Here is a 27,810-nt window from a genome sequence, read left to right on the forward strand (position 1 = left end):
GCATCTGAGAAGCCCATCCTGCGTAGAGTGCCCTCTAGAAAGTCCCAGTCAACTCTTTCGTATGCCTTCTCAAAATCGAGAAGAGAATCACAAGGTCCTCCTCACGGAGCCGTGCTAGGGCCGAAGCCTCCCAGAAAGTGAAGATGTTGTCAAGGATACTGCGTTCCTTAACAAAACCTGTCTGAGTCCCATGTATAAGGCTCTCCAAAAGTGGCTGAATCCTCAAACTCAGAGCCTTGGTAAGAATTTTGTAGGCTGAGTTGAGGATGGTGATGGGGCGCCAGTATCGAATCTCATCCAAGGAGCCAACTCTCCTTTGGAATAGGGTAGATCAGGCCCTCACTCATGCTATCAGGCATCACTCCTGTGTGCAAAATGTATTGAAAGGCACTACAAAGATCTGGGCCAAGCAGGTCCCAGTACTCCAAGAAAAAGCTGGGAGTCAACCCATGCTCACTTGGACAGCTACCACGAGGAAGGGCCCTAAGAGCCGTGTGCAGCTCCTCAAGCTGAACTAGCATCTCTAACCTCTGGCACATCTCCTCTGTCACAAGACAAGGCATCTGTGCCCAAACCTGCTCCCTACATGCATCCTGCCGCTCTGACTGGGGCTCAGCAGATAGTACCTCACGGTAAAAGTCAATAGCAACTGCACGCATATCCTCGTGCTCACAAGCAACTGACCCATCGGGTCTCCTCAACTGATTGACCTTGGCATGCGAGTGCCGAGGTCCCAGTGTCTCAAAAAAAGCCCCAGTCACTCTGTCACCCACCTGAGTCCACTGAGATGCCTGTCGGTGGAAGGCAAACTCATGACGCCTCTCCTCTGTGCTAGCAAGCTCCTGTCGATCCTGCTGTAACTTCTCCTCCAACCATGGACTGTCTAGATGCTGCTCTTGCATCCTCTGTAGTGAAGCAATGCCTCGTTTGAGACGTTGCTCCTCCTCTCTCGCTGCAGCCCGGCGAGCCAGAGACTCCTGAAGAAAAAAGTGGCTCAGCTGAGCTAGGCCTAAGGCCACTCTGTCTGCAGGTGGATCCTGGTTGTCCATGCCCTCTGTCCAGAGAGCCTCTACCCTCTCTCTGAGTGCTGAGTGGAGCAAGAACCGCTCTGGGATGCGCAGCATCGTGCTCCCACTCCTCTACCTGTCTGCCACTATGAGGATCACTGGTGCGTGGTCCGAGAAGGATGTCCCTGCCAGGATGCCCACTCATCCCCCCAAGTCACTGAAGTGGTCACTAGTGTAGAAGCGATCTATCCGCAATAGATTCACTCCTCCCACTCTGCGGTCCGATCTAGAGAAGGCAAGACTGTCTGGAGGCCTCACAAAGCCAGAGTGTTGCCATGTATAAGAGACCCTCAAAGTCATACACAACCTCTCCCAAGCTGCTAACTCGACTCCATGCACAGTAGCATGGCTGCCTCCAATCCTGTCAGAAGGATCCTCCAACATATTGAAGTCCCCTCCTACACACCAATGGTCGGCCTGCGGAAAAGACTCAACAATCTGTGACCAAAACTCTACACGAGCACTCGCCACATTGGGCGCACGGATGTTCAGGAAGCCCACAAGGCCACCTTGAACCTGCATAGTAATCCACTGAGCCCTGCCTGGCACAATAATCCCTCTGCCCACAATGGCCTGCTGCAATGAATCCGCAATAGTCATACATACCCCACCCTGGATGCCTCAGGTCCAAAAGCAGCAGACCAAAAGGTATCATATCGTCCACGCAAAATCTGACCACATCGCCGAATGCGGCTCTCACACAGATGGTGCTCCTGAAGCATAAGGAGATCAATCTCTCCTCCCACAAGGAAACGCTGAAGCTCCTGACGCAATCGGCTCCGCTGTCGCTGAAGCTGGGGCCCACCTAGTCCCTGCACGTTCCATGAGATGATCCTCATGGTGAGCGAGAGAGAACAGATGCTACCGCAACAGCAAGACGTGCTATCTTCGAGGCTGGCTTGGATGGGGAGTAATCCGCATCCGAGCGTCCTCTAGATAGGCGAGACTGTAGTGAGTGCCTAGCCCAAGCCCAAGCAGAGCGAGCCGTGCGTAAAGCAACCTCCTCTGTCCAAGAGTCCTCATGAATGTATACATAGCAAGGAAAACACTGCGTATCCGCAAAGAAGTACACCACAATGTGCCTACATTCTGCTGTGTCTGGGGGTGTCATCGCAAACTTGGCCAATGGCCACAAAGTCTGCAACAAATCTGTAACTCCAAGTTCTCCCATGTGATGAGAGAACTCGAGAACCTGTGTATGCAACCATCCCAACACTGAGTCGAGGGACCACTTTGTCTCGACCCTACCACAGAGGGGGAAGGAGAAACCAACTGCTCAGTCCAAGGCCTCTATCCCCCTAGCAGCGAGGAACAAAGCATGGACCCTGAACCAGGCTGCCTCGTGGTCTGCTACGGAATCCCCGAGAAAGCGAGTGAACCCGTAGTCGAAGAAGTCCCAACGGCGTCGGAGGTCAATGCTCGTCAGACCACGAGGGATATTTGCAAGGGAAGATGTCTGAATTTGCAGAGGGGGCCGCAAGAAGGGCTGACCCTCTCTCGCCAGGCGACTCATGGCAAAAGCGCTGCCAAGAGATCTCCTAGCCGTCGGAGAGGGACCAGTCTCCTGAGTCGACTGTGGAACTGGAGCAGGAAGGGGGGGAGAAGGAGTTGGGGGGAGCGGAGGAGAAGAAGGGCGGGATGGGGCGACAGAGGAAGAGAGGCGAGGTGGAGAGGCGAAATGAGGAGGAGGAGGGGAACTCTGAGGGGGAAGCGGCTGTCGAGGGTGAAGCGAAGGTGGAGGCTGGCGTAGGGGACTCCTCCTGCTCAAGAGGACCAAAGCGGTTCCCCGTGGGAACCCACTGTTGCTGAGTAGGCGCCTGAGGGCCACTCTGAGTGCCAGGCTGTCACTGTGGCCCCTGGCGTCGACGGCCACGGGCCTGCTGCCACCCCTCCTCCGCTGGAGCCCCAGGCTCGAAGGGTGGCTCTGAATCTGTGCGTTGTGCCGCTGGCTGTGGCTGCGTTCCAGACCTGGCAGGCTAGGACTGAGGCTGTGGTGCAGGTCGCGACCTCCTCCGCGGACAGGGCTTCACTAGGTGGCCCATCTGTCGGCAAATGAAGCACTGGTTCCGGAGGCCCGAGTACTCCACACTCTGTCTAAACCAACCGCCACTCACCCGAGGCAGAAGGATGACCTTCAGGAGCGTATGGGTATCTCTGACCAAAACTCGAACTGAGGGGATGCCAGCCGCCTTGGCAGCTACTGATGCTGCCGTACGAGGTGTCTCCAGGACAGTCCCGATGGCGGAGCCAATCCTGGAAAGAAGTGGTAGGTACTCCCTCTGTAAACCCGGAAAGCAGACTGAGATGGGGATGTCTGCCTCCTCTACTAGAACATCCGAAGTCGGGTCAAAACCATGTCGCCACTGTCGAAAGTGGGCGCGTGATGCTCGGATGGCCAGTGGACTCATAGCTATGACCTTGGATGCCATCTCGGAGGTCTCGAACTCGATCTGATAGTACCCCCGTCCGAGAATCTGGACATCCAAGATCTTACCCACCTCTGCGAGAAGGGGGGCCTGGAGAAGGTCTCGCAGCTCTCCTCTGCTAGGTCGGTGCCGAGAATCTTGCAGATGACCGAAGTCGCCTGCAATCGCTCTACCTCTGCGGCAAGGCTCGCTTGCTCTGTCGGCGAGAGAGCAAGTCGAATGGTGGGCTCAGCGGAGTCGGGCGAGGGGGCTTCTCGCGAGTCCCTCTGTGGCGAAGCTAAAGCCTCCATTCGTGTCTACTGCTGTGTCGGAAAGGAGGAAAGAGAGCTAACGCTGTCAATGACCTTGACGAGCACTGTACCAGGAGGAGTACTGCCAATGCTAGCTGAAGGAAATCTTCGGGAACAAAGGCGAAAAAACAAAACAAAGGAGAAGGCCGGGGGGGGGGCGCAATTCGGATATGGCAGCGGCAGAGGGGTAGCGGGCTGAGCGGCAGAGGCACCGGGCGGGCTGGGCGAATGGCGGGCGAGGTAGCGGGCTGAGCAGCAGAGGCAGCGGGCGGGCTCGACGAATGGCGGACGGGGAAGCGGGCTGAGCGGCAGGGGCAGCGGGCGGGCTGGGTGGCACAGCGGGCAGCGGGTGGGGGGGGGGGGGCGCGCTGAGGGGCTACGAGCAGCAGCTGCAGGCACAGGGCGCGCGAGGGCAGGGGGGGGAGGGCAACGATGGCGAGAGGGCGGGGCGCGGCAGCAGCAGCGAGCCAATACAATTTACCATAGTTTTAGTTTCAAAGTCGCTAAACTCACGTTTCGGCCTCACGTTTCACTATGCTCTAATTTTGGATTGAAACGTTTTGTAGTGAAACGCCACGTTTCAGGGTGAAAGGTTTCGGCCTTGAAATGTTTCACGGTTACGTTGCGTGATTGTGCTGGATTTGGCCCATTCTTCGCACGATCACACAAGTAAACTCCTTTTTGGGTTTTACGGGCTTCTTTCAGAAATTTATCAAAACTACGCTCGTATTGCACAACCCTTTACTCGTCGGTTAAAGGGCGTCCAAAGCAAGCGTAGTGTCAGCCCGTTTGTTGAATGGACAAACGAGCTTGATCAATGTTTCCAAACATTGAAGCGACTTGATACTACTACACTGATGTTGCAAATTGTGGATCCGAACAAATCCTTTGTGGTGTAAACGGATGCCAGTGATTATGCAATCGGCGGTGTTCTATATCAGGATGAGCGGCCTGTAGCATTTGAGAGTCGCAACACGTTATTCCACACAGGACAAGGAATTGTTGGCAATCATTCATCCCCTGAAGGTTTGGCGTCACTACCTCTTTGGTGCCCACTTCGTGGTATGGACGGACCACCATTCTTTGAAATCTCTGTGATTAGCCGGACCTCCACGGTCGAAAGGCGAGGTGGACCGAACTCATGCAAGAGCTTGATTTTGAGATACGCTTCAGTGAGGGTGCTACCAATATGGTAGTCAATGCCCTTAGTAGGATCTCTAAGGTAAAATACTCTTTCGTTTACTAAAATTTCGACTGACTTCTCTCTTTCAAAGGGCATTGCCAAAACGATCGTCACTTTGGTGCAATCTGGCCACGAGTCCAAGAGGGAATACATAGCCCGGAAAACTATGGCGGTCCGGAGTTCACGAGGATATCCGCAAGTAAATTTTGTTCGAGTGTCATGATGCACCAAGTCCAAGGCGCCCTGGCATACACTGTACTTTGGCCTTGGTTAGCGGGTATTTCTATTGGCCACACATGAAAGCTATTATTGAAAAGTATGTGCGGGAATGCGCGCTATGTCAGCTCAACAAAGTTGAACGTCAAAAGCGCGTTGTGTTGCTACATCCTATGCAAATTCCCAGTAGCAAATGGGCAAGAATTTTACCCCGAACCAAACGTGGTCACGATACCATTTGGGTCATCGTCGATAGACTCACGAAGTTGGCGCGATTTATTCCTACGCGTTCCACTGTAAAGAGCCACGAGTTAGCTCAGCTCTTTGTGGAACATTTATATACATTATATGGTTTGTCTAACGAAATTGTCAATGACCATGCTTCAAAATTCACAGGCAATTTTTGGCAAACGGTCTTCTAAAACTTTGGAGACCCATCTATTCCAGATCACCCTGAAACTAATCGATAGACCGAACGCACAAATCAAACTATGGAGGACATGATATGAGCATACATCTCTCGACGTCAATATGATTGGGAACGCTATCTCCCATAGATTGACTTTGCTTAAAACATCACAAAGCACTCAGCTACTCGGTATAGCCCGTTTATGTTTATATACAATTATGAGCCAAAACCACCAATCACCACCGGATTCAAGGGGATCAAGATACAATCGATAGTCGATTTCTCACACGATATGCAAGAAATACTCCAGATCGCAAAAGAGAGCATAAAGGCAGCACAAGATCGTGCCACTTTTTACGCTAATCAACGTCAACCACCCCGCCAACTCCACGAGGGCATGTGGATATACCTTAGGATACCGAAGGATTCTGAAACGATCCTAATTGGTCCATGCTCAAAATTATCTTCTCGCTATTGTGGTCCTTTTCAGATCACAAAGAAGATAAGTGGGGTTTCTTATAAGTTGGACCTGCCTCAAGGCATTGTTGTGCATCCCGTGTTTCACGAAAGCCGTCTGAAGGAACGGCCGGGGCAAGATGACGTAGTGATTCCTCCGGAGTAAATCCGGACCTTGGAAGACACCGAATCGATTCTCATTCAAAGGGTGTGCAAGTCTCGCAAGACTTCATACCCTAAAGTTGACGTATCAAGCCACTGAAGAACAGAGCCAACTTGCAGATCCCGGCTGAGGGGCTTGAAGCTTAGAAGAAGCAAAAGCATGAGAAGAAGAAGAAGAAGTCGTACTAACTTATGGATGGGACCCAAGGAACCTAAAGACATTAAAATAAAGTAGGACAACCATGCGCGCACACACACACACACACACACACTCAATTTCTTGCGAGCAGTTGATGACATGGCATTGTTGTACGGCCACCCGCATTTTGCACTAAGAGTGCCACATGGCAAACTGTTGTGAGAGTACCCGTGTGCGGAAGCGCGCGCGTGCATGAGAGAGAGAGAGAGAGAGAGAGAGAGAGAGAGACGAGGGGGCGATCAGCCTCCCATGACTACCATCAACCACAAGACCTGCAAGTACAATCGTATGTCAGACTATCTGAAATGAGTACCCCTTGTCCCCATATGTATGAGTGCTTAAGGGAGTTCATATTGGGCGAGCGGCACGTCTCATAACGACCAGACAAAAGTGCAACCAATACAAGGGTGGCCGACCCGGAGACATACAAGCCGGAATAGGATCGTGCTAGCTAAGGTGGGTAATAGACAAACATTGTGCACACAAGTGAGTGTGTGTAGGCTAGATTGTTACTCAAGCGAATTAGGTTTGAAGATAGATTACTTGGACTCATAAATAAGATCTTGAGTAGTTTGCTAGCCCACCATCAGAAGCTCACCATAAACAAGAGACATTTAATGCAAACTTGGAATGGTTGTTTATTCATGAAAGGAGCTTTAAGTAGCTCTACAGGCTCACACCTTTACATGTGGGATAATTCCACCTCTTCTCTCATTCACTCACACTCTAGTGACTCTTAAGACAAAGCTCATACCTTACAATCCCCCCCTTGAGGTTTGGACTTGGATAATACACTGAAGATTCATATCCACTAAGGATGACACATAGTATCCACACAGGATGTCAATACATATCCACAAAGGATGACAGACCCACAAAGGATGACAAAAAATCCTCCCCTTGAAGTTGAGAGGCTACAATCTTCACTATATGTCGTCGTAGTAGACAAGGTTGTTCTCGCCTTTGTCTTCTTTTTCTTCTTCGTCCTCCACCACATGAGTTGATCCTCTTACAAACCTCTGTAGTTTCTGCTGTTGTTGCCACTGCTGCTTTCTCCACTGTTGTTGCCTCTACTTGAGTAGCATCGAGAAGGAGGATGCCCCTTCTTACCACATTTGTTGCAAGACTTATTCGTGTAGAAATCCTTTGCTACATGTCCCATTCTTCCACAATCATAACACTTCTTTACACTTGATGATGATGTTGAACATCCTCCCCTTGGTGATTATACGACAAAAGCTCCTCCTGATGATGTCGATGAGCCCTTTTGCTTCTTCTCTTCTGCTTGAAGAGAATTGATGACGTCTTGAAATGTTGGAGCTGGTTCTTTTTCTTCAAGGATGGTGACTAAGTGGTCATAGAAGGGTGGAAGTGCACTCAAAAGCATGGCCACTTTGTCGTCTTCTGGTACCTTGCACTGGATGTAAGTGAGCTGCGTGACAATGCTCTTAAGCTTGTTAACTAAGCTAGCAATATTCTCCCCTTCAATCATGGTGAGCTTGTAAAGTTGTTTTTGAGACTGACCTTACTTCTTTTAGCCCTAGCTCCAATTGTTGTCTAGAACTCTCCAAGCTTTATGTGCATGCTTACATTCGTCTATAAAATGCACATAGTTATCATGCAAGGAAGTGATGATAATTCCTAACGCTTGTTATCTTTGGCTAAATTTTGTGCAGTCGCTATGAGCGTAGATTCTCTAGTATGGACTCCATCGGCTTCGGCTAGTTGCTCTTAGGTTGTGCTAATAATAGACCACAAACATTTCTTCATGAGGTATCCCCTTAACTTCGTTTGCCAAGTGTGAAACCCCTCCCCATTCAACTTCTCTATTCCCTTTTCCCCCATTGTGCTATGAGGACGGTCTTATCTTGGAGACTCTCCAAGATAATGTTTAACTCCTCTAACAATGACAAATACCCCTTAGGAGATGATAGAAAATTTATTTGCAAGTTATTGTGCTTGGATGCGATTCTTTTGTTATTAATAATGTGTGTGTGTGTGTGAGAGAGAGAGAGAGAGGGAATGCTTTCTTTCTTAGTGAAGCTCCTCTTCACAATCTTTAGTTGCTTTGGAATGTTTTTGAAAACCTTTGGAAACCTCCAACGAGAAATGCCCTTGTTGACTTGGCTAGCCGTGGGAAAAAGGTCCTTAAATTGCCTAAGCTTTTGGGGAGCTCCGACTCTTGGGAAGAGGTTGATGGCCGTGGGAAGGTAGCCTTAGCAAGGATGATTAAGTGCCTCTTGAGCCGAGCTGGGCCGCGAGAAGGGGGGCCTCTCTGAGGCAGACCATTGACTTTATTGCCGCGTTGAAGTCCGTCAGTGCCTCAAAAAGGTTGTGATGCCGCAGGATTGCACCCCTACGGACCCGACCGAAGCAGTAAACGCATTTGAGGGAGTCACCACACGTCTGCCGACGTTGCCCTCCTACCAAAAATTTCGGTTGGGGGATTTGAACCACCCTCCACACTCCCAAATATAGTGTGCTAGAGATAGCCACTTGGACTCAACCCCTTGTGTAGAAATAGCCGACAACAGAGATGTATTAAATTAAGCAGAGGCACTCACACACACACAAAAATCTACACACATTTAATAATAGTAAATCATATTAGATGGGCTCGGAATGGGGCAATCGAGGGCTCTATGGAGAGCTTGCAAGGAGACCTTCGGGATGAGATTATTAATGTTTGATGAATGCAAGAAGGGAAAGACTAATTGAATGTGCAAGCCACAAAAAAAAACGGACACAAAACAACCTAAATGCAAACACAAAATTGGATACTAATCCTCTCCCTAACCAAGCCTACCTAGCCATGGAGGGTAGTGGCCTCTTGGGTGTGCCAAGGACATGCCCACACATGGCTCACATAGCTAGATTAGGGCTTAATTAGTGAGAGATGCAACTAGTTATGGACAATGCCAATAGACCGTAACGATGATTAAGAAATACGAATTACCCTAATGAAGATGCTAAATACTAACACACAAAATCATAACAACAAACCTAGCTAGCACACCATAGCTCTGACACAACTTGATGGATGGGATCGTGCTAGCTAAGGGGGGTGATAGAAAACATTGTGCACACAAGTGAGTGTGTGTAGGCTAGATTGTTACTCAAGAAAATTAGGTTCCAAGATAGATTAACTTGGACTCATAAACAAGATCTTGAGTAGTTTGCTAACCCATCACAAACTCACCATAAACAAGAGACATGTAATGCAAACTTGGAATGGTTGTTTATTCATGAAAGGAGCTTTAAGTAGCTCTACAGGCTCAAACCTTTCATGTGGATAATTCCGCCTCTTCTCTCATTCACTTACACTCTAGTGATTCTAGGACAAAGCTCATACCTTACATGAATATGCTCTTTATTAGATGAGATTTTTCTAAGAAGCCAACGACCCAAGATATCAAGAGCTCCAATCTAGAACGAGACTCCTTATTGGATGAGATTTTTATGGGAAGCCAATGACCCAGGGTATGAAGAGCTCCAATCTGGATTGAGAAAACTCATTGTCTGTCAGATTGTCCCTCGAAAATTTTTGAGCTAACTTGAGTTGTTTTGCAAATATGTTGTAATCGCGCACGATTAAATTCTTTCAAGAAGGCGGGATGTCACAAACTGCTCACGTGTCAAGCCACTGAAGAACGGAGCCAACCTGCAGATCCCGATCGAGGGGCCTCAAGCCTAGAAGAAGCAGAAGCGGCAACAGAAGAAGAAGTCCTACCGGCTTATGGGGCCCTGTCCGATGGGGCCTAGGGTACCTAAAGATATTAAAATAAAGCAAGACGACCACACATACACTCAATTTCTTGCTAGCAGGTAATGATGTGGCACTGCTGTACGGATGCTTGCATTTTGCGCTGACAGTGCCACATGGCAAACCGTACGGAATTCCGCAATTCGCGTTGACATGCTGACATAGCAACTGTACGTATTTTTTGCTGACTGATTTGAGCGCCAGCTTTTGGGACCAGATGCTTTTGAGTTTGATGCTTCTCAAGTAAACTGATTTCCATAGACCAAGGGCCTTTAAATATAAGCCAAGGGCTCATTCTCTGGTATGCTCTTCTGGGTAAAGGTGCAGAGGATGGAGTGCCGGCGATGTACTGAGTTCAAGCAATATAAAGAAATACCAAAAGGGCGCCAACATTTGGGGCTAGTGTTCTCTTGGGATGGAGCTCCGTCACTCGCCATCTCATGTGTTGTGCATCTCTTTCTGTTCAGTTGTTATTTGAAGTGCTTAAAGTTGTTTAGTTTGTTCTTTCCCGTTGGCACGTGGTGCTCGTTCCCGTGACAAATCCCATGTCACTTGGGAGTGAGCTAGGTCGTTAAGGACTCGTTTTCCCAGTTTTATATCCGAGGATATTGCTAAGCACGGCAATTAAAAATAAGGGGGAAGTGTTACGTCCCCAGACATCAAGATGGGTGCCTGCGGTATGTCCGGCTAGTGTGAACATGCCCTTTGATTATGAAGTCCTATAAATAGGACATGAGTCTCATTTGTAACACATCTTGTGTGATCACCACACTTGGACTCTTGGCCCTTGGCAGCTCTGCTCGCACACCCATACTAGTGTGGGCTTGGTGATATGGGACACTGGCCCTTGTGATAGAGGCTTGCCCGCTTGGCTGCACGCTCGCGGGAGAGACCATATTGGCTCTATGGTTGGGAAGTGAGACTGATGTCCGCTCACTACGTGTCTTTAGTTGTGAGTTTGGCTTGTGTCATGTCATGTGTGTAGGATGAATCCGGCTAGGGACTAATAATTACTTTATGTGCAAAGGGGAGAGATAGCTGCACGAGAGCAAAATCATCGCGCTACATGAGACAAGGGAAAAGGAAAGCTTTACATTAGAGCTATGATCATCTGCACCCACTACTCACACACACATTACAGTTCACAATGAATAAAATCAGCCTCCTCTCTCAATTTTGGGCTCCCTCTCTTGGGATAAGATATTCTGGAGTGTGTGTTGGCCTGCAAGTTGCTCTCTGTCTATCGTAGAAGTGAGCATTATACACTTTAACACTTGTTAAGCAATGTACACTTCTATTGCACCGAATCTATATGTACATAAGATGTGCTAGCTTTAGCATCACCCCTCTTTTGAGCACATTGAGTTGGGGCATACGCGGGTTGCAAACCAAAGGCTTCCAGGTAAAGCCGCAATACATTTGGTGACACTGCTAGTTCACTTTCTTCCATCCACTTTATCCTCTGAGTGAGTTGTCTCTTCTTCTTTGGACAATCTGCAACAAAGTGACAGGCTGCTCGCAAATAAAACATTTATTCTCAGCCATTAAAGATGTCTTCTCTTCAAAAGACCTGCGCACAAAAGGCTTCTTCTGTTTCTCTAGGAAGCTTTAGGAAACGCTTTTGCAAAGGTCTTTGTTGCTGAATTTTTCTTTGATTGGCCCCCTTTCGCGTTGCCCTAGAATCACTGTCTTCTCCCTTCAACAAAACATGACGAGTGTTGGCAACCTCCATAAGTTGAGTAAGGGTAGCCGCTCTGTTCTTTGTACAATAATTTCTAAGCCCTTTAGGCAGCCCACAACAATACTTCTCTATCTGCTATGTCAATGGTACAAATCTGTAGAAAGTTACTAAAAGCAACACTTTACAGAACTTCCAATTGTACCTATCTAAGTTCTTGCAAGAAGCCACATTGAGTTGGTCCCAATCTGTCAGAGATCAACTTCAAACTCATTTGATAGCCATGCAGATGCAAACATCTACTTGAACCCACGTGGGAGGTGTTTGTTCTTGCATCAATAATGTCGTCCACTATAAACGCGTATTTCCTTTCAAGAAAGTCGCAGCTTTACGGATCTTTCGAAGCCTCAATAAAATTCCCCCCTGCATAGGCAATATCAAACTGTTGGAGGAAAGTGAGAGCCTTTGTCTCGCCTTTGAAACCACTAAAAGTGTCAAACTTCATAGGTGCACCACCTTCTTTGTATGGTTTCGGCTTGTCTAGCACTGTCATATTATCAATAGGGATGTGTCTGTAACATAGGTACAATGTTAGGGATCATCTGTAACATATAGGTACAGTGTTAGGGATCATCTGTGCTCCTTGGCCATTAGCATTGTTTGTGTGGATAACTTCTCACTTATATTTATCAATGGCCCGAGGTAGCAGAGTACAAGCATCATCACCAGTAGTGATACATGTGAACTTCACCGAGATGGTCTACCTGTGCAAGCGAGGGGTAACCAAGTGCTTGTTTGATTTTGTTTGTTGGTGATTCCATGCTGAAATTTTCAGTCTATACACTCATTGAGAGAGATATATATGTGTATAGAGATATAGCAAATTAGTTGCGTATAGATGTGGATAACTTGAGAGACTAAGAGAGACAAATTAGAGAGTTAGGGAGAGAAGATTGGGAGTGACACAATGTTGACCCAGAACGGCGGGGCCGTTGACATTCTTCTACCATGAAGTATAGTTACCACTCACTACACTCCAGTTTGTAATTCCTCTAGGAGATAGGCCCATTGAGCATCCTATAGCTTCATTTTCCAAAAAAAGAAAACAGCTATTTTCACGGCCATTCTATCACTATATCATCCAACAACTACATACAAAAGCAATCCTCTTTCTGTAAGTGAGTTTATAAGAGCTATTGGCAATTCGTCTGTTTACAAAAAAAAAAAAAAAAAATCATGCATCTTTCAAAAGTGAATTAGCCCTTTTTTATCCTTCATTACAGTTTCTAGTTTCTGTAAACAAACTCATTCAGTTTACAGAATTTGCAGTGAAACACCATAGAAACAGACACTAGGCAAAGAACAAAATGAGGAGGCCAAACATGGAGCCTCAGGCAAAAAATGGAGCCTTAAGACAGTGAAGTCCAAAAATCACCGTACTCGGAGGCATCCAGGAGTATGATTCCCCAATCAAATGCGTCCGGAAAAAAACTATGCTCTCTGTAACTATCTAATACCACCTGATGTCTTCAAGTTTTAGCAATCAGAGTAACCAAGTACAAACTAAGGCAACACAGAGACATGGGTGACAAATCTTGCAAAAGTTAGCACGTCAATGTCGTGAAAGCCAATCCTGAGCGAGGAAAAGATTCCTAACCTGTCTCAGAATAAAGTGTCGCAATGCCGGCCACCCGACGTAGTCGGTTGTATGCCTCTGACGTTTGAACTCCTCACTTCTTTGCAACTTCAGCTGCCACGGGCTGAAATCTCACGCGTTCCTCAGAGCACGCATCCGACGCAGCCGTTGTAGCGTCAGTTTGTTGTAGAGCAACCCAGGCACAACTCTACAACCAGGCACAAGCTCACAAGCAGAGTCACAACAGTTTCCTCCAATATCTCATTAAAAGTTAACTCCCCGGCTCCTATTCCAATTGGCATAGTTGGGGAGCTGCATGCATAGTAGTACATAGTTATTTACGTGTGACCATTGTACAACTATGCGTCGTGTCACCATTGCCTCACTAAGTCCCGAAAAAACTAACCAGTGTGTCCCACTCTGGTGTCCAAGTCGGTTTATAGATATAGAGTTGAGGGACAAAAACAAGGAAGATATAGATCCTAATCTTGGATACATAAACACATGAAGGACCCAAACGTACACGTGCAATTTTCATTTCATCTACCTCGCTTCCCATGGTGTTGCATCTCTACATAAATACTATTCCCCTCCCAATCTCCTTGCTCATGTCTTGTAAGACTCCTATATAGTGATGATTCCATAGCCTTACAAAACATTAGCTCTTATCAACCGACATGTGACATTAACTTGTACTCTTTTTGCACTACGACTACTATGTGTGTGTGTATGTACGCACGTGCGGGCGCTTGTGTGCACATGATCTATGTATGTTTTAAATAAAATACTTAAACACAAAGGAACCCCACGTTCAAAAGACAGTTGGCTCCATACAACAAAGAATTATCTACACAAAAACACCTATGTATTAAAAATATTTTTGTATATTTTAGTCAATATGAGGATTCATTCTAACTATTGTATAGATTAGGACAAGAAGTAGGTCATCATCAAGGTCGGATTACAATTAACCTAAAAATCTTTAAGCAAGGATAGAACTCTTACTTTCATCCATATAAACAAGACAACAGATTTATTAGCTTTAGATAGGTATTACAAGTCTCAAAGAGCCTATTAGTTGTTATCCATGTCATCACTTAAACATAACTAGTTTAACTACTATTCTGCGAGTTTGTGAAATTTTAATTTATAAGAGTAAAGTCCTAAAAAAAAGGTAAGCAATAGCCTCCTCAAAATTCCAATTAATATCATTATTTTTCTTTTTTTCATATAGTTTCAAGTATTTAGGGAAAAAAACCTCTTGGTTTCTAGCAGGCCATGACCCCTTTTGATGCTCAAGGCAAAAATTTCAAAATTTTATGTTCAAAAAAGGTATTCTAACATCATGTAGTTTCAACAAATTCTTGAGCCATAACACCCTTTTGTAGACAAAAGGACCTAACATAATCATATCTAATGGCATTTCTAATGGCTTCAAAAAAATTAAATGCACTACCTTACACTTACATGGTGCAAGGAAACTAAATTCTTAATAAAAGGTAAGGATGAAGAAATGGATACTAGGCCAATTCTTTATATGGATTTGTATGGAGATGAAAAATCTTCTGACTTTCCATTTACATTGGAATTTTCATTTCTTATTCACCTTTCACTTATGCATTTGAGATTTTTTGAAAGTATTGTTATTTTTCTGAGATTGGGAGACCCTACTCAAGCTTACCACTATTCCCCAAGCCAAAAGGAATCAACCTATACATTTTTGTGCTGCTAAAGGCCTTATATCCATATAGGTGAAGGTCGTCCAAATTTGTTTGCTTTACATTTGTCCCTTTTAAAATTGAAGAGAAAGAAAGCAATTCCTTTCAAACACTATTTCCCAAAGCTGCTTTCATTTTTTTGGCATGCCAAAAAAGACTTTAAAGAACAAAGGATCAAAGAGTATTCATAGGAGTTCGATCCATAATGTGAAGTATTGATTCACTACTTTTTGGCCTGCTAAAAAAGACTAAGGAGCAAAGGATTAAAGAGTCTCCATAGGAGTTTGATCCATATATCATGTGAAGTATTGATTCAGTTTTCTTTTAATACTCTCACTTGTGAAGAGTCCTTTTCTTTAAAAACTTCACCAAGATTCATTTTTGTAATTCATGGACTACAAGTGTTTGAGTTGCAAGGTACTTGTTATTGAGGTACACTTAGTACAACCAATAGTGATGTATGTATGATTTTCAGGTGTCTCTTTAAAAAATGAAGAGAAAGAAGGAATTTCCTTTTAAATGCTATTTCCCAAATCTACTTTCTTTTTTTTTTGGCATGCTGAAAAAGACTAAAGAGCAAAGGATTAAAGAGTCTCCATAAGAGTTTGATCCATATATCATGTGAAGTATTGATTCAATTTTGTTTTAATACTCTCACTTGTGAAGAGTCCTTTTCTTTAAAAACTTCACCAAGATTCATTTTTGTAATTCATGGACTACAAGTGTTTGAATTGCAAGGTACTTGTTATTGAGGTCTGAATTGCAAAGTACTTGTTATTGAGGTCCACTTAGTACAACCAATAGTGATGTATGTATGCTTTTCACCTCTGTGTGGAGGCTATGGCGGCTTGTTGAAATCGTTATGTTTATGGGCCAACAAGTATGTCCTCAAGTTTTTAGTTGTGTGGATTCACAACCATTGTCTTTAAGTAGTAGTGTAGTTGATGTGCCATGGTAGAGTGGGGGAGTGGGAAAGTGGCGATGTGCTTTGTGTCCCACAGAGGAACACAGAGGGATATGACCTTCTTGCATGCATTTTGATGATGTAGACTTGATGTCTCATGGCATGCAAGTATTCTTTTGGTAGTGGAATAAATAAGTCCCCATCAGCCTTCATTGTAAGTGAATTTGATTTGAAGGTACTATATAGTACAAGGGAGTTATCCCATGGTGTGATATTTAAGATAAGAAATTTTACAAAGTAGGAGTGGCTATCTATGGTGAGCTCTATATGGGGATATGGTGTGTGAAACAACCCTCCATCCTTCTCTCACTAGGTGGTGGTATTCCAAGGGGCCATTAGGCCCCCTTAGGGACCTAGTGCCCTCCATCTAACATGGTAAGTGACTTGCCGGGTAGGTGAGAATTGGTGTGTTGGTTGATAGCTTTTCACGATGGATGTTCTCATAGCATTTCTTTATGTCAATTGAATAAACACTATGTGCTTGTGGGGCTAAGTTGATTACAACATCATATAGAGAATCAACGACCAACCATGATTGAATTTTTAAGTGATAGCATAGAAGTGCTTGTTGGTTGAGTAGGTGTGATTATCTTTTGATAATAGGTATGCATGTTTTTAGTATGCATGCTAGAAGTAGAGGTATGCTAGAAAAGCAACACCTTGCTCCATTAATGATCTATCTAAAGGAATTTTTGTGGGCCTTATAATTGGACATTAGGTAGGGAAGTCGGTGTCCACTTGGTATTTAGATCAAAACCTATATATGTGATTGAAACTTCCTTATGGTGCTCATTGGTGTGGTAATAAGTTTGCCTCATGTACTCTTTTGTGGGGTTCTTCAATCATGTAGGATAGGATTGTTGGGGGCCTTGTCCAAGCATGTGATATAGTATGACATTTTCAACTGGTTAGCTACATGGTCTGTGTGGGGGATGGACTTGATGAACGTTTGCCCATGTAAAAGGAGTTCACAAAAGCTCCAAAATAGAGTCTTGATAGAGTGTGTAGACAAGTGGCTTAGTGTGTGTGTGTGTGTGTGTGTGTGTGTGTGTGTGTGTGTGTGTGTGTGTGTGTGTGTGTGTGTGTGTGTGTGTGTGTGTGTGTGTCTCACAACCTTATGCAAATGAGAGACAAATTTAGTGCCTACGATCATGTTGGAGGCATTGAGAAAGCTACATCAAATGGGTGTTGGCAATTGTTGTGGGCAATGATCTTTAAGATAGGTCTTAAGTTTAATGTTGCAAGAGTCATTGAGCAACATCACTTGATGTGATTGTTTGTAGAATTCATTTATGGACTTATTGGATAATGATTGGGTTTGAGTTCCCATCCTCAATGGCTAGAAGAAGTTTCATGTTGGTTTCATTAGTGCCAATGTAATGTCGGAGGGTTGCAAAAGAATACTACATGTCCCCTTTATTTGGTTTCTCAAGAGCACCTTGCCCTAGGAAGGATCTCTTAATGGTTTTCTTGAAGAGTTGGTAAATCCCATACTTTCTTTTAAAATGATGAAAGGCAACCAATAGCATCTTTGGGGATGTTTTCTTAAAGAGTTGGGCACTCTCACACTCCCTCCTAAAAGGCTACCACTCTAAGAAGACTCTTGTGACCATTGATCTACAACCTTTCCAGAATTTTCACTATTGCTCTCTCTCTCTCTCTCTCTCTCTCTCTCTCTCTCTCTCTCTCTCTCTCTCTCTCTCTCTCTCTCTCTCTCTCCCCCCCCCCCCCCCAGCTTGCATAGCAGTAATGTGGGCACCCTTTTGTGTAATTGGTTGCTACATTCCTCATAATGATTCCCCCTTTTTATGTTTTTATGGATAAAGATTAGCCATTTATTGATTTAGAGGAGGACATTGCTTATTTTAAAGGCAAAGGTGATGTTTTTGTCTTTACAAATATGAATGCATGTGCAAAAACATTGCAAGACGATACACATGGAGAAACAATTAAGTATGAAAATATTTGTCAAAGTGTTGAAAACTTGTCTCTTTGTATGGATTTCAAACTAATGCATATTGAAATGGTCAAGCAAAAGCTATGGATGAGAAATCTCCAACATGATGCACAATTTTAAAACTAAATGGGAAGCTTTCAAGAAAATTATTTGTTCTTGTGTGGCAAAGAATGCTTTGCCATTAAGCATGTCAAAGGTATCAAACAAAGAAAGTGACACAAGAGGTGATTTAATTAAGAGTATCAAAATGCTCAAAAGTCCTTAACAAAGTTATCTGCAACTAAGAACAAAGATAACTATCAAATTCATTTGCATGGAGACAAAACACTGGTCCAAACGAAGTAAAGAAGATGGGAAGTTAAGAGCCAATTCTTTCAAGTCCAAGAAAAGTCATGTGCATGTGAAAGATTTTGGAGGAATCTAAAGGGCCGGTGGGTTGAGACTTTTGGTAAATTGAGTCTTATGGATATGATGATACACATTGTAAGCAACTATATGAGCAACCAAATGCCACTTTATGGTTCCCTCCCATGTATGTTCTATTTTTTTAGTAGTATTGGAGATATATGTAGTGGACTTAAAAGGTTAGCCATTTTCAAAGAAGAAGATCTTCAAGATATTAAGCCAAAAATGATTAAATAGATGGGAGATTCGTCAAATCGTTGGATGTGTGATATGTTCAACCTTGCACTTCAACATGGTATGCCTTATGAGAGGATGTAAAGAATGTAAATAACTACCGAACTATGATCGTTTGGTCCCTTATGGAAAGGCTATTTGAATGCATAATGGAGATAAAATTGAGTGGATGGGCTAAAAAGAATCGAAAGCATGCAAAAGGACAAACAATTTTTTTTCAACATCATAGCACCATTGACCATCTTGTCACTCTTTGTCTTCTCATGGAGGAAAGCCAGCTATAAGGTAAGCGATTGTATTGTTGCTTTTTGGAATTGCATGTAATAATTTGTGGAGAAGGATGGAAGAACTCCAAGTACCAAGTGGGCTTGCGGTTTTTCAAATCTATGAGGTGATATGTTGATTATGCATCGGGAGAGGAATTTCACATTTTTTTGCAAGAACTATTGGGGTTAAACAAGGATATCTATTGTCACCAATACTGTTTGGTCTATGCATTATCAATCGGAAGAAATGGTACTTGCCTTTATGCAAAAAGGAGGCATTGAAGAGGTTACTATTTGCAATGCAGTAATCACATTTTTTTTTAACATGGATGCAGTGTTTCTATCACATATTGCAACAGATGCACAAAAGCTTATGGTTTGTAAGGTACTCACTTTCTTTTCTACTAAAGTTAACATTCTTTTATTATCAATGACTAAAGGGAAATCTAAATTGGGTGAATTATGATACTTTATGAATCTTAAGTTGAGCATTACTTCACGCAAAAAAATTCTACTTTGAAATCTGACAAATCTAGAGCCTTGAAACCTAGGTTGGAATTTTACTAGAACCTTAGAATTTTGCAAATCTTTGGAAAAATTTAAGAACTAAAAATATGCAATCCTATTGGCTAGAATGGATAAGAAATCACATGGGTTGCACATGGTGCCACATTGGGACACTGTGGCTCTCAGATGAAGCATGGAAGCTACTGCAAGGCCCGAAAGCCCTAAACTTGACCAATTGGGTAGTGTAGATGCATTGGGTTGCCTCCATGATCTCCTAGGTCTAAATTAGTCAACTAGGGTGAGCTAACAAGCTAGGGGCTTGCTTTTGTAGTAGGGAGAAAGCTTCAAGCAGACCCCATGTTGGACAAAAGCTATAAATAGGTATTAAGTTCTCACATACTTATTGTGTTGGGGATACTTTGTCGCACTCAAGATTTTTACTTCTCCCAAGAGAGAGGCATCCACAAGCCACTTGGAGATAAAAAAATCAAGTGGATTTATGAGATAACGAAGTAAGTTTTCTTTAGAATCTCTATGCAAAATGCCAAGCCTGTTTCAATGCTGGAATCTCTATTATTTACTCATCTTGTTTGCCTAAACAAGAGTGATTATGATAATCATGCTTAGCATATTGTGCATGATTAAGATTAATTGATTAATAATAATGGTAATTATGCACTCGTTAAGCATAAAGCATCGTTGATTTATTAATCAACTACTACACATACTTATAGTTACGAAAAGTATTGATGAGCTTAAATTTTTTAGTAAAAGTTAGATAAAATATAGTCTAATGATTCTCTATTGCATGGTTAAGAGACTTGTATTATTAGTTTTTGTCAATTTTTAGCCACACACCTAATTTTTGGCCTATTAAAATAGTGATGTTCTAATGAAAATTGAATTTGAATTTAATTTTCCTAGATTTTTAAGATATTGGAATGGCAATGGTAACATTGTGCTACTTGATTTTTCACTTTTTGTATTCTTCTAACTAGTTTTAGAATTCTTAGGATAAAAGAAATTGCATCAATTATTCATATGACATTAAGAAATGAAACCCTCATGACCAAAGGTGTGTTTTAACTTTATTTTTATTTTTTAAATTTCAAAAACTTTAAAGGTATCAAATTATGAACTTTGATCATTTTTATCTAAATAATACTAAAATTAGGCTTAAAATCTAGAAAAATAGCTAGCAAAAGAACCAATAACTTACATCTAGTAGTTACATATTATAATGATAGAAAAAAATTAGGATAAGAATGAAACCATAATTTTTCTAATTATTATTAGTAAGATTGTCTTTTTTAACACATAAATTGGGTAGGAAAATTACAAGTTTATTTTAGTTAATTATGAGACAATTATGGTAGATAGCTCCTAAGTATATCTACCTATAGTTATTATTAGAGAGCATGTTTAGCTAATAGGAATCTATAATTTGGGTATTAATACTAAAGATAACTATAAAATTAAGGAATTTAATTAAAAAATCTACCTAAGGTTTATGAGAGTACATCTAATGGCCTTAGTGCATTCTTAGATACCCTTAGAAAATAAAAGAGACTAATGAAGTAATCTAAGTGTAGTAGCCATGGCACCTCCCAAAAGAGTTCGAGATGAGGCGGTGAATGATCATGAGGCAGGTCCTAGCAGCTTGGCAGCACCAGGGGAGCATGAAGAGACGATACCAACTACGCCTGACATGGATGTTGCACATGTTAGAAATGTCATTCAAGTTATGCATACATTTCATAGACAATCAATAGAAAAACCCATCTTAAGAAAAGCATTGGCCGAAACATAGGGTTTATTCCTATAAACATGGAATTAGGTCATAAACTAGGAAAGAAATGTTTGGGACGGCGGGCTGATTGATTAGGAAAGAATGTTTCACAAACCTTTTGGTATACTTTCTCTTAGACTCTCTACTTACTAGCATTGGTATCACCTGGCAGTTATTGTGGTGTGAGATGATGCCCAAGGTACACTGTTGTCGCTCTATGACAGGAGTACATCTAGGTTGGCCCAATGGAATAATGCAAACTTCTTGTTTTGCCATGGCATGAGACGATGTCTAGGTTGGCCGTGTTGTTTCTGTGGCGGGAGTATGTCTAGGCTGGCTCAATGAGCTACTTGTTCAGTAGTATGGGATGCTCAAAAATGGAAAGGGATTTTTAAGAATAATGTATATACAAATATGTCCTGATTGTGCAAGTTGAATTTCTTAGCGAAACCTATTCCAAGAGAGTCTTGGAGAAAAATGATCACTCTTTTGTTTTTGAAAAAATATCTTCAATAGTGTTTGAAAGCCTGATGTAACTAACATGTGAGATAAACTAATAAACAACTTGAATGCTTTTTTCATCTCATAGTAATAGAAAACATAAAAGCAAACTAGTGTGGGTACGGTGTGAAAAGTGGGAGAATGAAGCCACAATAACAACTTTCTATGGATGTGTGAACCCAATCAATTAGATAGGATTTTTTTTTTCTTTTTGTTAGCCTAGTCGGTGTCATCCCTTAGGGATCAATGAAACTTGACGGTTGTGCCTCTGAAAGCTATGGGGTAAAAAGTGTCAAGTTTAGCTGCCCTAGAGTATGCACTTTCCATGTTGGCTTTTGTTTAGATGTGTAATGTTGTATGCTATAGAGAACAATAGTCAGTGACTCTTTCTTGTGGATCTATGATGTTGAGACTCACAAACCTATGGTGTCTATGAAGATTTAAGAAGAAGAATGTTATTGTTGGGTTATGTTTTCCCTTAGCTTCCGCATTGCAACATAAGACCAACCCTTCACTACTGGTTTGTGCCTAAAGCTACAAGTGTAGAAAGGGCAATGTCCACTCATTCTCTCTCAATATATGGAAATAGGGTTAGAGACTTATAACAATTAGCACATACTTCATATTAATTAGATGGGGACCTCATATGGTTGTCCTTGAAATTTTTTTCTAGCATAGTGGCCTAATTGTGAATGAATCCAAAAGGTTATACTTATGAACACCAACCATAAGGTGAAGCCATGCATTATGTACAACAATGAGACACTTGAAGTTGTTGAGAGCTTTAAGTACCTCGGCCTTGAGGTTCTAGACAATTACAAGTGGTATGAATGTCCTATGTATCATTTGGAAGCTAGAAAGAGAGCACACTATACATTTGAGCACATGTATAATGATCTCAAATGTTGGGTTCTCAAGTACCTTTTGACGCATTGCATCTCAAAGTCTAATTGGAAATAGCATTTTCATACAAAGTTTTTCCAAGTAAGACACTAATAGCCGTTTTTCGGCTATTCAAAATTGTCATAGTCAGCTACCTTACCCTACCAAATTCACCCAAACACTATGGCTATCCCTACCATTTCACTGTATATAGGCGTGTGTGAGTTAGGGGACTTTTCCCATATTTTCATAAAAACCCTCAATTAGCTAGTCACTGGGCTAGTTGAGCCAAAAAAATAAAAAAATAATTAAAAAAGGTATATTATGGCCTCTTTGTGTGTAAATATTTCATTATATATATGGCCTAAATATAGGGATTTTTATAATTATTTTGATATTTTATTCAAATATTTATACCTAGGTGTGTGTTTTATTAAATTTATGTATGCCTTCTTTCATCCTCTTCCACCATAAGTGTATTTTTTGCCAATGTGTACATACTCTAACCTCATATTTTTCTTTCATACAAATCACCCCCACATTTTCACCCTCACGCTCGTGAAATTTTTTTTTTTGATTTCTACTTTCTTAGTCATGTTTATTATATTATGTTCATTTATTTGCATACCTTTTCCTCTTTCACCCAAAATAATACAAAGAGGGACCATATCATATGATTCCAATATCTTTCCATATCCATAATTCCTCCATATTTTTATTTTTATTTTTATTTTTACTCATTATTCTAACACCATGTGCTCATTAAGCTAAAATCCATGAATAGTCCATACACTAGTCCCACCATGTATATATTCCTTTATTCACCAATAATCCTCCTCCATGCATGTGTAAAGGGAAACTTGGATGCTTTGTATTATGATATGACAAAGGAGGGGCTCACTCTTGGATACATTGTACAAATTCAACAAAGGAGGGGGCCACTAAAAGACTTTTGTAGGCATAAAAAACAGGCTTTTTGGTGAGAATTTTGGCACCTATCTCCGCTCGGAATTTGAAGAAGTAATCAACAGAGAAAATGTAGCCCACAATCTGAATAATCACCTCAAATTTTTTCATGATTTTTGGAGCTACCAACGGTGAGATAGGATTTTTTGAGTGGACCCCAGTCTGTCCACTTTTCTCACAAAGTAACCCAGAGTCTTCTCTCACCTTCTTTCCCACTTCCACACACATACACTCATTCCTCTCCATCCCTCACTCAAACCTGCAACTTTCATGGCTTACTTCATCTTCTTCACCATTTCCATCTCTCCTTACTCCATAGCTCAAAAGATTATCATCTCTACACACATATAGCTAAAATTTCATTTACATCTTGTGGTTTCCACCAAATTGTGTATATTCTCATTCTTCTCTTACTTTTTATCGTTGTATAAATCATATAATGCACCTTGAGTGCATATGCCATGTAATTTTACCCCATCCTACTAACTTCAAACTACTAACACTAACTGCTAACCCTTTTTTTGTAATATGCACCCACTCTACTCTACCGTGGAGTAAGCAACCTCACAAAAAAAATCACTCACCTCTCTAGAATCTTCTCTATTTCACCTCAATAATTCTCTCCTCTTGAGCCCACATCCATGTGACTCAAGAGACAAGAGAGCCCCACTCTCATACGGACATGTAAAAAATTTCATAAACATGATTTTCTATGAAAATGTTGATTAGGTATAATCCTAATTAGGGCTCTCCTCACCTATAAATAGAGCCCTTCTCCCTTTGTAAAAGGCACGATCCCTGCACTATTGCTCACTACTTTGAGCGTGCCATTCACCATCTTAGTTTTAGGGAGTGAGAGTGAGCTCTCTATGCAGCATTACATGTGGTGTATAGGAAAGCTTCTTTGAGCTAGTTGTAACATTGCAAGGGAGTGAGTGATTCATAACTTCCAATCAAAGTTGTACCTACTCTTGCGCATCAATTTAATCAATAAGTTGGGTGCAAATCGCGGGTCAAAACTCTCTTGAGTCTCTCCAATTCACGCCTGGAAACCTCATCTCGTTTGGTTTAAGGTGACGCGTTTTTATTTTGAGATTATTTTGTAGTATCTGCTTGTATGTGACTCAAGAGCTCTTGTGTTTGTTTTTGTTGCTTGGGAAAATATTATAAGAGGGTTGTATGGTGAGAGGTCTCCCATAATCCTAAGATAATGTGTAGATTGAAACATCATCAAACTTAATCGTGTCTCTTGACTCTCCTCCAAGCTATTCATTCACCCACGTCAATCATTAAAATTGAAGCTAAATTCTTGCACAAAGATCTCTCTCTTTTTGTGTGGGTGTGTGTGTGTGTGTGTGTGTGTGTTTGGTGTGTGTATTGGTAGCATTTAAATTAGTGATAGTGTACCCTTCCTTCTCGCTTGTATTGCTAAGGGATTCTCCTCTTTTGCGTCCTAGTTCGCTCTCTAACTAGGTGGTGCCCCTATCTTGTTTGGGTTTGGTTGTGGGTTAGTTGTTGTGTTGTGCTTGTGGTTGCCCCCAGCCCCAATTGAGCAGCACGGGAGCCTTGAGGGGTGTTTAGAGGTCTCCTCTCTTGTTGCCCACCCCGGACCGCCTCAACACATACACCATATATGCTCCTACTACGTGAGTTGAGATCTCTTCCAATTGAGGTTATGGGCATGGAAAGGGTTGTGGAATACATGATAAAGATGCGTAAAAACCCCTCACACCAGACCTCTTACAATGTCTGGGAGGGCAATAAAAAATTTCAAAGAACACATAAAAACAAGATATTGAGCACGTGATGGAAGACATAAAGTTCTTTGGGAGATAGAATACATTAAACTTTCTATATGATTCCTCAATAGACTCGCAAATGAATCTCAAATGAATGAAGCTATTCTACAATGACAATGTATTATTTCTTGGGAGGAATTTGGTTGGTCACGCTTCATACATTGTGCTACCCATGTTTCCTCCAACTACAAAACCATGTTCTTCATTGGAAGAGGAAACTTTACTCACCCTAACATGCTCGAGTCTCTTATCTTGTCTGTGATACATACTATCACAACCATTTGGCTTAGCTCCCACTCCCTTCAATGCGAGACAGAGTGTTGGTGAAATGGAGAAGAGATACATCGAGTATGCACATTATGCTCATTGCAAGTTTGAGAGTCTCAATACCACACACTACTAGAGTGCTCAGCTTGTGCTCACATCCGAACTTACTTTCCTCACATTTTCAACCATGACTATGAACATTATGCTCACTGCAAGTTTGAGAGTCTAAGTACCACACACTACTAGAGTGCTCATCTTGCATTCATATTTGAACTTACTTTCCTCACATTTTCAACCATGACTTAGACCTACACACTTTCCTCTCCCAATCACAATTTGGAGTCTCTATTGCAATTCTCATCACCACAATATGAGAGCATTGAGAATCACTCATCAGCCCCACATATAGTACATCACACGTATCTTTGGTCCCATAGGTCATATTTGACCGTCAAAGATGATAATAAAATCTCTGAGTGTGTGTGTGTGTGTGTGTGTGTGTGTGTGTGTGTGTGTGTGTGCACGTGCAAGGCAAGAGTTTAGTTGTATAAGACTAAGTGGTGAGCCATGTACTTGTTAGAGTGGTTTAAATTTTAGGTTAAGGATGAGCAAAGGGTACTTCTCTTAGAGCACACATCATGGATGATATGGAGCCACTATAAGCACTTCACCATGAATGGAGAACTCTTGGGTGAGTGCATGGGTAGCAGGGGCACCATATGAGGCAAAGCAAGTTGGCAATGGTGGCTAGGTGGATGGTGGCATCGCTGCATTCATGGTAGTCAGTGCACATACAATGACAATAGAATCAAATGGGACTTGAGAACAAAGTGTTACCATATACATGTGGTAGTGATGTTTGTGAACACACTTAGGGACCACCACATCATTTTTTCCTCACTTGGAGGCTTTCCCCCCCGTGCATTGTATATATACACCCATCACTCTAGGTCTAACTTATCTTTCCACTATGCACTAAGTAATACTATGCTCTATTGTGTGCCTTTAATCTTCTTTGTCTTCACCAAGCAATATGTGTTTCCTTGCAACCCTATTTCCAACAATTGGTATGAGAGCAGGTTGCATCCTCTTGGCCATAGTTGCCAGCACAAGCATGCTCACTTTCTGGGTGAGCTTTGCTGAGTGTTAGTAGGTCAAAAAATACTTGGGTCAGCTTGTAGAGCTTGGTTTGCTCAATAATTTCATTCGGGCTTATTTCAGCCTTCGTTTCCATTACAGGAAGCACTACGCAGGTAATTTTGTCCTTTTGAGTAGTCTCTCTATCAATAATATTTGCTGCATGAGAAATCCCTTATCATTCTTGATTTGAGGCACCTTTTTGGAACATTTGGGAACCATAAGAGTTTCATACAAAAAATAAATAGATCTACATGACCAAAAATTCAATTTTTGGGACCCTAATTCACTAAAATAGCAACTCAAAGCATGCGACAATTTGCCATGTAGCTGCTTCTAAACATCCAACACAATATGTTTTATAAGTCAAATAAATGGAATGAAGACCACACTTTAATTCTAAGAATGGCACATGAGCTACCATAACTTATTGAATTTGCATCAAGATAAGCAAGAGCCAAGCATAACCTTGGCCTAAATCATTAATTTACATATGACAATGATCTAGGGAAAGCTTGCCCCAAATCATCCCTAAACATGACCATAATCCAGCTCACAAATGAGCCATAAGCCTTGCCATAATCTTGGTCAATAATCAACCATAGTTCAGCCATAAATGTTGCTATAAGCTAGATGGGAATGAGCTACCAAATCAGCCATAAATTTTGCATAATTTGGGTTACAAATCAGCCATGAATCAGCCATGAATGTTTTCATAACCTAGTTCACACTTGCTGCCATAACTTATGGCTACAAATCAGCCCAAAAGCAGCCCCAAAGTTGCCCAAAACAATCCTAATAACACCAAACAACCTGATTTTGATAACCTCAAGGAATCATCAAACTAGTATTCGGCAATTGTATGATCTTGCAATGCGCCGCGTACATGTAGCATGTAGGTCATGTCCTGCCATTGCATGATACTTGTAGAAA

The 27,810-nt window shown here is 42.3% G+C and overlaps 1 long non-coding RNA gene across 1 annotated transcript in view; it reads right to left on the bottom strand.

Annotated features, from left to right (window-relative positions):
• Positions 1 to 13,801, bottom strand: part of LOC147450727 (uncharacterized) — a 73,783-nt gene extending 59,982 nt beyond the window's left edge. The window contains exon 1 of the long non-coding RNA XR_015189154.1: positions 13,507 to 13,801. This is a non-coding gene — a long non-coding RNA (uncharacterized LOC147450727). The remainder of the gene's footprint in view (positions 1 to 13,506) is intronic.
• Positions 13,802 to 27,810: the final 14,009 nt, after the last annotated feature.

The sequence above is a fragment of the Adiantum capillus-veneris genome, chromosome 9 (assembly GCF_014529385.1).
Source record: "Adiantum capillus-veneris isolate H3 chromosome 9, ASM1452938v2, whole genome shotgun sequence".
NCBI classification, from domain to species: domain Eukaryota; kingdom Viridiplantae; phylum Streptophyta; class Polypodiopsida; order Polypodiales; family Pteridaceae; genus Adiantum; species Adiantum capillus-veneris.